A 13,355-nucleotide genomic window follows, 5' to 3' on the forward strand; every position below is an offset into this window, starting at 1 on the left:
GCTAAAGATACCCAAAAGTAGGTCCGGGAAGATATTGGAACAAGGAGTAAGAGTTGTTTTCTGAATTCGGGCATGGATTTGGTTGATTGACCTTGATGGTCCTCAACGGATTAGTCCATGGCTCTTCTATATGGATCTGTTGGTTGATCTTGCTGATCTTCAACGGAGATTCCATCTGGATATTTTTATGTGATTATATTGTCGAGTACTATGATCTAGGAACTATTGAAAAGGCCACTAAGTGAACAGGTGGTGAGCGTTCTGGTTTGCCAATGATGCCATAGGTACACCGATGAAGGAAGGAATTGGAAATTAGGACTCAACTAGATAATTAGAGGATTATGATCGGTAATACTATGGTTTCATTAAATGATTGTTTTAAAGATTGTTGAATCTGTAAAAAAGGCAAGTTCATATTGGGTGTGTAAGTGGTGTGACTAGTTTTATGTTTGCATGAATATCCGGCTAGGGGGCCTCGGAACTCTTTTTCCTAGTACCTCGGACAAAACCTAACCAAATTCCTAATTGGATCCCATCACTACAGTGGTTGGGTGGTTGGCTAACCCATGGGAATGCTGGATGGGGTTAGGCTGGACTGATGGACACACAGACATGCAGGAACAAACAAACATAATCTATTTCTCTCTCCCTCCCTCTCTCTCTCTCTCTCTCTCTCTCTCTCTCTCACACACACACACACACACATATAGCGAATCGTATACAACACAGACACACACCTATAGTACACTCACAGAGAGAGAGAGAGATTTAGAGAGAGTTAGAGAGAGATATATAAAGATTTAGGGAGTTAGTCAGAGAGAAAGAGTGAGAGATAGAGATAAAGTGTTAGAGAAAGTAATTTAGAAAGAGTTAGAGAAAGAGTTAGTGAAAGAGTGTGTGCAATTTGTGCATTTTGGCACAATATAGCTCCTGTAATGGTAATGGAGGTGCTTTATCGCGCCGAATTGCACACACATACATCCACATACATATACACTTATATCACACACACACACACACACACACACACACACACACAACAATAACAACACACAGACACACACATACGGTACACCCAAAGAGAGAGAGAGAGAGAGAGAGAGAGAGAGAGAGAGAGAGAGAGAGAGAGAGAGAGAGAGAGAGAGAAATTTGTAAAGTTTGGCGTGATATAGCCCTTGTAGGGTTAATGGATTTTCTTTATCATGCCAAATTGCACAAATACAATGTGGTGTCTCCCCTTTTCTAATTCATGCCAGTGTCTTACTTCTTAGAAAAAAGAAAGCTTAAGCGGGGAGTCACTGCGCTGGATCCTGAGTTTAGTGCTGCGGGTAGGAGCGACATCAATGTGAATGAAGTCTACAAAGCTGTTAATGATGAGCACAAAGAAAAGATCTATTGACTTCACTACTGACAACCCTACAGAAGTTATGGCAAGGATAGATGAGCCACATCTTGTGAGAGGACAGACAGAAGATTAAGGGTTTCTAACTGTGGAGCCGCGAGAATCAAGTTACCCCGCTTACTTCGTAAAAGTTTATAGTGATGAAGAACCCCATTCAAAAGACCAAGATGCGGAGGTAGATGAATAGGAGAAAGTAGGTGTTCTTAGTCTAGTGTCCCTTTCTAAGTGACCTGCTCACCAGAGTCTCTCTGTTAAGAGGGATTTCTATTTCTCAATGGAGGCTATTGAAGAGATGCCAAAGAGGAAGAAGCAGGAGAAGAAGGAGCAAAGTCTTAGCACTGAAGTGAAGGAAGAATTTTTTGAGAGCAATGATCTAGCTATGATTGATGAGAAACTCTTCAATTTTGTCTGTAACGCAGGAGCTACTGAAGACTTTCACATTATTGAAGAGATGTTTAATAAGACTTTGCAAGTGGAGTCCATTTTGCATCAGCATGTAGTTGTTGGTAAACAATCAGGCTTACGTGCACTTGCTGGATTGTGCACTAAGCAGGAAGGCAAACAATTTTCTATACAAGAAGTACCAAGAACTATCATCTTCCTGCAAGCCTTCTTGGTGTACCTTGCACTTAAGTTGTTGCAAGCTATTATATGAGCCATTTGGATTCCTCTGCTACCTGCAGTGCCTCTATAAAGACCTTCCTGAAATGGGTGAAGAACTACTATATGAAGGTACCATCCAAGAGATGAAATTCCCCCAAAAGATAGATTACCCTCTGAGGAGACAGAACTTGAGGAAGATATTGAGTTAGTACAGGAGGAAGAGGATTCGAAGTCGATGGATATTGTTGCTCTAAAGACGTCAACAATACAGAGACCACTCGATGTAGATATCTTCAAAGTGGAGCAATGTGGTCTAGTATTGCCAGTGTTGCTGCCAAAATTGGTTATTGATAACAATCGTTATATACTCTTGGCTGACATTCAGAATATTTTCAGCCAGAGGGAAGATGTTGCTTTATCTGCTATTGCCAATTTTTTGGAAGAGGGTAGTGGTTTTGTCTTAGAAGATGATGCAGATGACTTAGCATTGGAGAAAAATCATAATAGTAAAGAGTGTCTCAGTATTTGTTTGGGCAAAGCACAGAAACTCAAAGATGATGGATTTGTGCCAGATGATAAAACTTTCATGGAGCTGCAGGTCAAATATGGCTTTGATAAGTTGAATGACTCCACAAAGGAGTTTATGAACAAAGTAGGAGAAGATACTAAAAGTTCTATTAACCTTTGATAAGACCAACTGTTCGTGACAGATGAGACTCAGGTTCTCTCTCTCTCTCTCTATTTAGGTGTTGTGTGTGTGTGTGTGTGTGTGTGTGTGTGTGTGTGAGTTTGATATGTAGACTTATGTTTCCTTAATTATTTTGTTTTGCAGAGTACATTTGAAGTCAAAGACAAATTCTTGGAGTGACATAAAAGAGAGTATTGTGGCCGAGACGCAGCTCTCTCTCACTATCTAAGCAGATTGTCTAAGGCAAAGATTATAGTCTACCACAATGCCATGATCCAGGAAGGGAAAGTTGCAAATTTTGTATTCAAGATATTGTCCCTGTTCCTAGGTGCAATGATTATTCCTAAGAGTTATGAGAAGATTATTTTGATAGAGAAGTCTACTGCCTTAGAAATTTTTGGATGCTACCCTAGTTATGTTGGCCCGAAAGGGTTACTTTCATACATATGCTACAGTAGCATTGTCTCTAGGCATAGAGAACCCAAAGGAACTAGAAGAGTATGGCAAACACCAGGAATTGCCAAAGTCATTAGAATGGAAAGATACATTGTAAAAGACTCATGTGTTACATCTATCTATCCAACTATGATTAATAAAAATATTTTGTTCTCTTCATTTGTTTTGTCTTTCTATGGCATCTGAGTTTTTAAATGCTTCGGAACGCTTCAATCTCTTCCTTTCCATATGTTTGACTGTCTGCATCAATTTGGATGACCTCAAGGTTTCTTTTTTATGTAGTTGTTGTAGTATCCTTCTATAGAACCATTGGAACACTTCTTGTAAGCTGTTTGCCTTACTTTTTCCACCACGATGTTGTGTGTGCCTGAAATATGCATTTCGGGCCATATAGTGTGATTTCTCGAGTCGTCATGTGTTCCAAATGCTAGGATCTCCATACTTGTTGATAAAGTAAGGCATGTGGTTGTAGAGAATATGCTGCATAAGAAAACATACAATGCAAGTTAGTATCGATGGCTAGGAAACAAGAGGAAGCTAGAAACATACCATGTAGTGCGTAATGTTGGTGTCACTCTAAGCAGCTCTGAATGCTTTTTTGAATGCTTGTAAGTTGTCTTGAAAGCTCTTTTTGTCTTGCTAGGAGTAGTTGACTTTCTCACACATTTGGAACAGAGTATCAATTGAATGCCAAACATCTGCTTTGACATTCCTTGAAGCACCTTCATGGTCTTTCACTGTATTATGAAGCTTTTTCCAGTGTTGGTATTCGATTCGACTTGTGTAGGTTGCTATATATTGCTTTCCTATCTTTGTAAGTTTGTGTTGCTGATTATTCATTGGCTTGGAAAGAAATCTTCTTGCCTTAACACTTTCGATGAAGGGCTTCATTGGAATTTCCTTTTCATTTGATGACTTTTTAGTGTCCTTCAGAATTTGGACATTACCTCCATGTAGTCCAATTTCTGATAGCACCTTCTCTAATGCACTGATGGCTTCTTTCCTCTCTGCTACATTCTTGATCTTCCAAGAAAAACCAATGTGGAGATATACCTGTTTCGCTATGATATGATACAAAGCATGAAGCGTGTATATATGCACATTGGAAAGAGGAATCTCAAACACTGGCTTAAAGTTCTCATCCAAAATTTGTCTGTTGGTGGGTGGTCGTCTCCACCACTTAGAGTCCATCACCCTTGCGGAATCCATGCAGTAAAGGCATGGAGACTTTGCATTGGCCCCTTTGATGCAACTAAATAAGAACTTGAGAGTCTTCAAATCACCCGCAAGATTCCATTGGACTTGAAATTCCCCCCTTTTCTCTACGTGGAGCATCCTGTTTGCATTCATCTGTTCTTTGATGAGATTGGGGATATGTGTCTGATGAAATACCCAAAACAAGGATTCATGGTCCTCTTTCTTGACCTCAAATGAACCTAGCCACCAGATGTTCGTCTCGGACTGCACACTAAAATACTTTGAATCATCCCTACTGCAATTACAAAGAGCCCTATTCATCTCATAAGTGTTATTGTGACCCTTTCCGTCTTTTTCTCCTTGATAATCTTGCACTCATCAAGCTTGATGACAAACTGAAGTACACCTCCTACCTCCTCAAATGTAATATCATAGAACTACACCATTCTCTTTTGCAAGAGCTCCAAGTCCATGAATATATTGTTGTGTTCATTGTAGAATATGCTACCACCTTCTCCCTTAAACTCTCCTATAATGTGGTATGAGTGACCAACATAGTGAAGCTGTTCTGTGTTTAATTCCTCCCTATGTCTCCAAACTTTTGTAGGTGTTGGAAGTAGCTTTGCTTTAATGCCTTTGGCCTCAAGGAGGGATAACACTAACTTCTAGATGGCACTATAACCCTTACGACTGACTCCACTTGAATCCATGGCATATTGAATATCCACAGCTGAAACTGTATCGTTGGTTACAAATTCAACTATATCTCATTCAACCACCTTGAACTTCTTCTCTTTTATCATTTCTCTTGCCATTCTTGATGTCACGAATGGTTTTATTTGCTTTGCTGGATTGATATTGAGATTAATATTCTCTTTGTTAGGATGTATGACAACCCTACAAATACAGCACTACTCATTACTAATGTAGAGAACATGTAAATCCCAAATAAGCCCAGCAAATAAAATAATATTAATTGCTAACACAAAAGACATGTGAATGGGAATGCATTCAGCACAATCTTACCTTATGGCTTGGATTCTCTTCTTCAGGCCTCCAGAACTGAGCCTCAAGTTCTCAACATTTTTGAGCTTTCTTTTCCATATGCGCCGTCCAATGATTGTCTTTTTCTCTATATTTGTGGCGGTCACTTCTTAGTTTATTGATTTGATATTTTTGTTCTTCCAATCTAACTTTCTGTGTCTTGTATTCACCAAACAAGCCAAGAAGCTCATTTGCAAGTGTTGTGAATAATGCCTTTCTCTTTCTTGTATGTAAGAAATTGACTTGCAATATCCTAGTAAGCCTGTGGTGCCATCACCTGCAAAACGTAAGAGAGTTGTGGGATTTGAAAAGGGAGGATGTGAAGCAGTACAGGGGTCAATAGGATAGATGGAGCCATCACACCAAAGGTCTATGTGTTGCTTCCCCGACAACCTCATATGTTCTTTAACATCTGATGAGAGCAATAGTTGTCCACTTCTGTGTTTTTGAATGGGCGCATACGCACTTTATCAATGTGCAGATGGTACTTTCTCTTAATGCTTTCATGATTGGCCTCTTCAATAGAGAATGAGTGTGTACATGGTTGTTTTCCATTGGAGTGTTCTAGGAATGAGTAAGTATACTATATGATGCAGAGTGAAAGAATAGGACTAGTTATGGTGAGAGAAGGCTTGTATTTGTCTTTTGAAATTCGAGATGAAGGTTCTAATTCCCTCCAAATTGTCTTCTGTGCAATAATATCCTCTTGAACTAACCTTATTCTTGCAGTTTCGAATAAAATTTAAAGAACATGCAGGCAAGAGGCATTGTTGGTGGGCTGCCTAGATTCAAGTATGATGGGAGTATGCATGTATGTGATGCTTGCCGGTTTGGAAAGCAAGCACGATTGCCATTTCCTAAAGAAGGCAACATGAGTAGCAGGCCACTTGAGATTGTTCATAGTGATGTATGGGGTTCTACACAAATCCCATGCATTAAAGGAAGCATGTATAATGTGACATTCATTGATGATTACAACAGAATGACTTGGATTTACTTTCTCAAAGGGAAGAGTGAAGTGTTGGAAAAGTTTATGGACTTCAAAGATTTTGCAAAAAAGCAGTATGGCTATTGGATAAAATATTTGAGGACAGATGGAGGTGGTGAATACACCTCACATGCTTTTGAGAACTTATTGAGAAAGAATGGCATAAGAAGGCAGCTAACTTGCAGGTACACACCTTAGCATGCTTTTGAGAACTTCTTGAGAAAGAATGGCATAAGAAGGCAGCTAACTTGCAGGTACACACCTCAGCAAAATGGTGTTGCTGAGAGGAAAAATAGAGTCATTGGTGAAGTGGCTAGGGCAATGCTCAATGAAAAGAGTATGCTAGACTTTTATTGGGTAGATGCGTGTGCCACCGCGGTGCATGTATTTAATAAGACACCCACAACTACCATACATGAAAGTATGCCAGAGATGCTTCTTACAGGTTTTAGGCCAGTGGACACCTCAAAGTGTTTGGTAGTATAGCTTATGTGCATGTGCCAGATGAGAGAAGGAAGAAGCTAGATCTTAAGGCAGAAAAGTGCATTTTTGTTGGGTATGCACAGGATCGCAAGGCATATAAATGTTACAATCCACATACTAGGCAACTGCTTATTTCACAAGATGTGGTGTTTGATGAACTTGCTAGTTGGTACAAGGATAAAGATGAGGGTGTCATTAATTCTATTAATGCTGATGTGCATGTGAGCTTGCCACAAACAAGTTCTATTTCTATGTCTGGGCCAGCAGAGTGTGAGAGTAGCGCCGGACTAGTCTCTTGTCTGGATATCTGTGGGCAAGGCCCTAAGCGTGGATCCCTGCCCCGTGCAAGGAGCTGACGCTGCTTTTGCCCACCAGCGCCCTCGAAGGGGGCACTGCAGAGGGGGCGCGGGTCTCATAGCTGGTATCATAGCTTTGTTGAAAAAAGCATGGCCCCAAAGGGCCATTCTCGCATGATCCCAAGACACGTAGATCATGTTGGAAATGGCCATGGGGCATCCAAGAATGGCCCTAGGGCCATTCTTGATGCTCTTCTACATGCAAGAATGGATATGGGGCCATTCTAGTATGGCCTTGATGGCACCCAACTTTCTTGCTTGCTCTTGGGCATCCAAGAATGGCCATAGGGCTATTCTTTTCTTATACAATAGGTGCAAGAATGGCCATGGGGCATCCTAGAATGGCCCCAGACTTGATGCTCTTGTGCATGCAAAAATTACCCTAGGGGCAAACAAGAATGGCCATAGGGCCATTCTTTTCATGAACAACATGTGCAAGAATAGCCTAAGGGCCATTCTTTTCAAGCACAATTGGTGCAAGAATAGCCCAAGGGTCATTCTTTCATGGTAAATAAGGTCATTGTGTTGCCTTAAAGGCCTCAAAGAGCATGCAAGATTTGCCCTAGAGCATCAAAGCATGGCCCTAGGGCCATTCTTGCATGACCCCAAAGCACATAGATCATGTTGAAAATGACTATGGGGAATCCAAGAATGGCCCTTCTCTACCAATTGTTTGGCATAATCAAAGGTTCTTTTTCTCAACGACTATTTCCATATTCCTTCTCAATTCCTCAATTGAATTATATTCAATATTCCTCTTTTGAATAAAAGAATTTATGGTATTTGTAGAAATCAATTCTACCCATATTTTCACTTTTGGTAAATAATCATAAATTGAATTATACTAAAATTTCCTCATCTTCCCCTTTAATAGCTTTTTCTAGTTTGATACCGATAATGGGACTTTTTCTAAATATAATGGTCATTCCTATGACCTATTCTCAATTCAAATGAAGCTTCTCATGAAGCATTTCTCTAATCTAAAAGTAATTTCTATGCTTGTCTAATTGGAGGCCAAAATAATAGCTTTTAATACTTTTATGCTATTTATATTATGGTAAAATTAAGAATCAATCCATAATTGGATAATGATCCAATTAGTGGTTATTCTAGTCACATTAATAATACTAAACTTTAATCTTTCAAATTTATTGAGAATTATCAGTAATAGCAGAGCGAAGCTATGAAAAAAAATTTAAAAAAATAAACACAAATCATTTTCATTTATATTATGAAAAGAGGACTTCCTACCATATTCTAGGATTAATCATGCTAGATTGATTGAATGATTCTTATAATAATCATGGAAAATTTGATTTTTATGTTTATGCATAAATAGTAATTAGCAAAAGAGGAATTTCTAGTAATTCCTATTTTAGTAATTCATATTTAAATGTTAAAAGAGAAATTCCTATGACATTTTGAAATTCCATCATTGAGATGAGAAAAGAGAAATTCCTAGCATATTGGAAATAATGAGTATTTTAATTAAATTCAAAGACGAAATTTAGATAAATTTATTTCATCTATAAGAAATATTTAAATCTTAAAAGAGGAATTCCTATGACATTTGAAAATTCCATCATTGAGATGGAAAAAGAGAAAGTCCTAGCATATTGCAATTAATGAGTATTTTAATTAAATTCAAAGATAAAATTTAGATAAATTTATTTTATCTATAAGAAATATTTAAATATTAAAAGATAAAATCCTATGACATTTGGAAACTCCATCGTTGAGATGGGAAAAGAGAAATTCCTAGCATATTGAGATTAATGAGTATTTTAATTAAATTCAAAGATAATATTTAGATAAATTTATTTTTTCTATAAGAAATATTTAAATGATAAAAGAGGAATTCATATGGCATTTGGAAAATCCATCATTGAGATGGAAAATTCCTAGCATATTGAAATGAATTAATATTTTAATTAAGTTCAAAGATGAAATTTAGATAAATTTATTTTATCTATAAGAAATATTTAAATATTAAAAAAGAAATTTCTATAACATTTAAAAATTCCATCATTGAGATGGGAAAAGAGAAATTCCTAGCATATTGGAATTAATGAGTATTTTAATTAAATTCAAAGATGAAATTCAAACAAATTTATTTTATCTATAAGAAATATTTAAATGTTAAAAGAATAATTCCTATGACATTTGGAAATTCCATCATTGAGATGGGAAAAGAGAATTTCCTAGCATATTGGAATTAATGAGTATTTTTATTAGGTTTAAAGATGAAATTTAGATAAATTTATTTTATCTATAAGAAATATTTAAATGTTAAAAAGAGTAATTCCTACGACATTTGGAAATTTCATCATTGAGATGGGAAAAGAGAAATTCTTAGCATATTGGAATTAATGAGTATTTTAATTAAATTCAAAGATAAAATTTAGATAAATTTATTTTATCTAAAAGAAATATTTAAATGTTGAAAGAGGAATTCCTATGACATTTGAAAATTCCATCATTGAGATGGGAAAAGAGAAATTCCTAGCATATTGAAATTAATGAGTATTTTATTTAAATTAAAGATAAAATTTAGATAAATTTATTTTATCTACAAGAAATATTTAAATGTTAAAAGAGGAATTCCTATAACTTTTGGAAATTCCATCATTGAGATGGGAAAAGAGAAACTCCTAGCATATTGCAATTAATGAGTATTTCAATTAAATTCAAAGATAAAATTTAGATAAATTTATTTTATCTATAAGAAATATTTAAATGTTAAAAGAGAAATTTCTATGACATTTGGAAACTCCATCATTGAGATGGGAAAAGAGAAATTCCTAGCATATTGGAATTAATGAGTATTTTGATTAAATTCAAATATGAAATTTAGATAAATTTATTTTATCTATAAGAAATATTTAAATGTTAAAAGAGGAATTCATATGACATTTGTAAATTCCATCATTGAGATGGGAAAAGAGAAATTCCTAGCATATTGAAACTAATGAGTATTTTAATTAAGTTCAAAGATAAAATTTAGATAAATTTATTTTATCTATAAGAAATATTTAAATGTTAAAAAAAGGAATTCTTATGACATTCGGAAATTCCATTATTGAGATGGGAAAAGAGAAATTGCTAGCATATTGGAATTAATGAGTATTTTAATTAAATTCAAAGATAAAATTTAGATAAATTTATTTTATCTAAAAGAAATATTTAAATGTTAAAAGAGGAGTTCCTATGACATTTGGAAATTCCATCATTGAGATGGGAAAAGAGAAATTCTGAGCATATTGGAATTAATGAGCATTTTAATTAAATTCAAAGAAAAAATTTAGATAAATTTATTTTATTTATTAAGAAATATTTAAATGTTAAAAGAGGACTTTCTATGGCATTTCGAAATTCCATCATTGAGATGGGAAAAGAGAAATTCCTAGCATATTGGAATTAATGAATATTTTAATTAATTTTAAAGATAAAAATTAGATAAATTTATTTTATCTATAAGAAATATTTAAATGTTAAAAGAGGAATTCCTATGACATTTGGAAATTCCATCATTGAGATGGGAAAAGAGAAACTCCTAGCATAATGGAATTAATGAGTATTTTAATTAAATTCAAAGATGAAATTTAGATAAACTTATTTTATCTATAAGAAATATTTAAATGTTAAAAAAAGAGAAATTTCTATGACATTAAAAAATTACATTATTGAGATGGAAAAAGAGAAATTCCTAGCATATTAGAATTAATGAGTATTTTAATTAAATTCAAAGATAAAATTTCGATAAATTTATTTTATCTATGAGAAATATTTAAATGTTAAAAGAGGAATTCCTCTGACATTTGGAATTCCATCATTTAGATGGGAAAAGAGAAATTCCTAGCATATTGAAATAATGGATATTTTATTTTAGATGAATTTATTTTATGAGAAAAAATTGACCAAAAAAAAAGGAATTCCCATGACAGTGGAATGCAAATAATCAAATGCAAAAAGAGGAATCCCATGGTATTTGATATCCAAGAAATTAAATGGGAAGAAGAGGAAATTTTAGTATAATTCAATTTATGATTATTTACCAAAAGTGAAAATATGAGTAGAATTGATTTCTACAAATCCCATGAATTCTTTTTTTTCAAAAGAGGAATATTGAATATAATTCAATTGAGGAATTGAGAAGGAATATGGAAATAGTCGACAAGAAAAAGAACCTTTGATTAGGCCAAACAATTGGTAGAAATTTAGAAAAAGTCCCGTTATATTTATCGGTATCAAACTAGAAAAACCTATTAAATGGGAAGAAGAGGAAATTTTAGTATAATTCAATTTATGATTATTTACCAAAAATGAAAATATGGGTAGAATTAATTTCTACAAATCCCATGAATTCTTTTATTCAAAAGAGGAATATTGAATATAATTCAATTGAGGAATTGAGAAGGAATATGGAAATAGTCGTCGAGAAAAAGAACCTTTGATTAGGCCAAACAATTGGTAGCTTTGGGGGAGAGATAGAAATGCTTAAAAACCATTATAAATTAAGCATAAATAGAAATTTATGTATTTCTTCATTACAATACATTAAAGAACTTCAATAGTATTCAAAAGCCATTCAAATTAATGCTTATCAAGCTTGAGAGGGGTTGAGAAGAGAAACATTTGGAGATTTAAGAAAAAGAAGACAATAATCCACACTTTACCTCCTAAATTACTTGATTCTTTGATCACAGTAGAGGGCCCCAACCAATCAATTGGTTTGGTATGTTGATGAAGTCTCCAAGGAAGATTGAAGAGAGAGAGAGAAGCTCCAATCTCTTCAATTTGTAGAGGATTTTAGAGGATAGTAGAAAATATCATTATTTCAGTATAATACTGGCATGATATAGTCTCATATTTTTTTACAAAGGGCTAAGGATCTATTTATAGGTGAGGGAGGCCTCTAACCAAGTCCAACTAGTTTCTAGAATTTTTGAGGTTCAGTTGGCTGAAATTCAACAAGATTTGGACCTAGTTTGGCTCCCTTTTGATTTGTTTGATCTAGGAGAGAGGAGAGATAAAAATATCACAATATTTTTTAGTTTAAAACTCCACCACACAAGTGAAATAGGTGCCTCCTTGAAGATCTCCCTTCTCCTTACCAAGGTGTCAAAATTGAATCATTATACCCAAAATATCTCATTTTTTTAGTAATACTCAATTTTTACTAATAAACCTTGTCCTTAGTCAACTCTTCATTTTATGTGAGCATTTACTCATTTTTGGGAGTTTTTCTTTTATAAATTGGATTTATCTCCTCCCCACACTTGGATTTATCCTATTGGTGCATAGGAACCTTAATTGGACCATAATCCAATTTTTTTTTAAAATCTAGACCCTTAGGCTAAGGTCCTTTATACTTCTTTTCAATTAATTCCAATTGCACATTGGAAAGTTCTTTTTGAATTTCTGTTTCAGGGGAAACCATTTTAGACACTAGGAGGATTTTTATATCCAAAAATATCTCAATTTTGGATTATCTCTCTCTAGACATTTTCTCTCTCTAGGCTAAAATAGGGTAAAACAGAATCTTTCTTTTATTTCAAAGAGGGGAATAATTACCAGATTAAAAGGGGAGGTTCTTACCTGTACTATGATCTCTTTTATCCTCTTCTTCTTCTTCAATCACATCTAGCATTACTGCCTTGGAAGTGGACGGCCGATTTGGGAACATCACTCTTTGACTTCCCCTATTATGAGGTAGAGGTCATACATTACTTTGGATTAAAACTGCGGGTTGGTTAGACGATCTACCTCTAGGATTTCTCCGATTTTGGCGGAAAGAAACCTGATTACTCTGGAAGGAAGGAGCTGGAGTCTTGAATCTTGATCCGTGATTTTCCCACCCTGAAAACCTTGTTCCAAAAGGTGTTGGGAAATCCATATTGCGATGTCCAAATCCTTGACAGTTATAACATTTCACTCCCTTGTTCAAGGGTGGAATTCTGAAGTTGAATTCCAAGGGATTGAGTTCCGGGAGGAAAAGGACATTTCTTCCATTCTGGAACTTCCCATATCCTGGGCTTGACTCTTATATCTCTTAGACAGTGGAAGGTTGGAATCAACTTCTGGAGCTAAAAACCTTTTGAAAGGTGATGGTGCTGGCTTGGGTGGGACCTTGACATC

General features: G+C 35.1%; 1 pseudogene; it reads right to left on the reverse strand.

Annotated features, from left to right (window-relative positions):
• Window positions 1-3,251: 3,251 nt before the first annotated feature.
• On the reverse strand, window positions 3,252-4,499 carry LOC147624026 (uncharacterized; annotated as a pseudogene).
• Window positions 4,500-13,355: the final 8,856 nt, after the last annotated feature.

The sequence above is a fragment of the Cibotium barometz genome, chromosome 26 (genome assembly GCF_041138505.1).
Source record: "Cibotium barometz isolate CiBa-2024 chromosome 26, ASM4113850v1, whole genome shotgun sequence".
In the NCBI taxonomy this organism is placed as follows: Eukaryota; Viridiplantae; Streptophyta; class Polypodiopsida; order Cyatheales; family Cibotiaceae; genus Cibotium; species Cibotium barometz.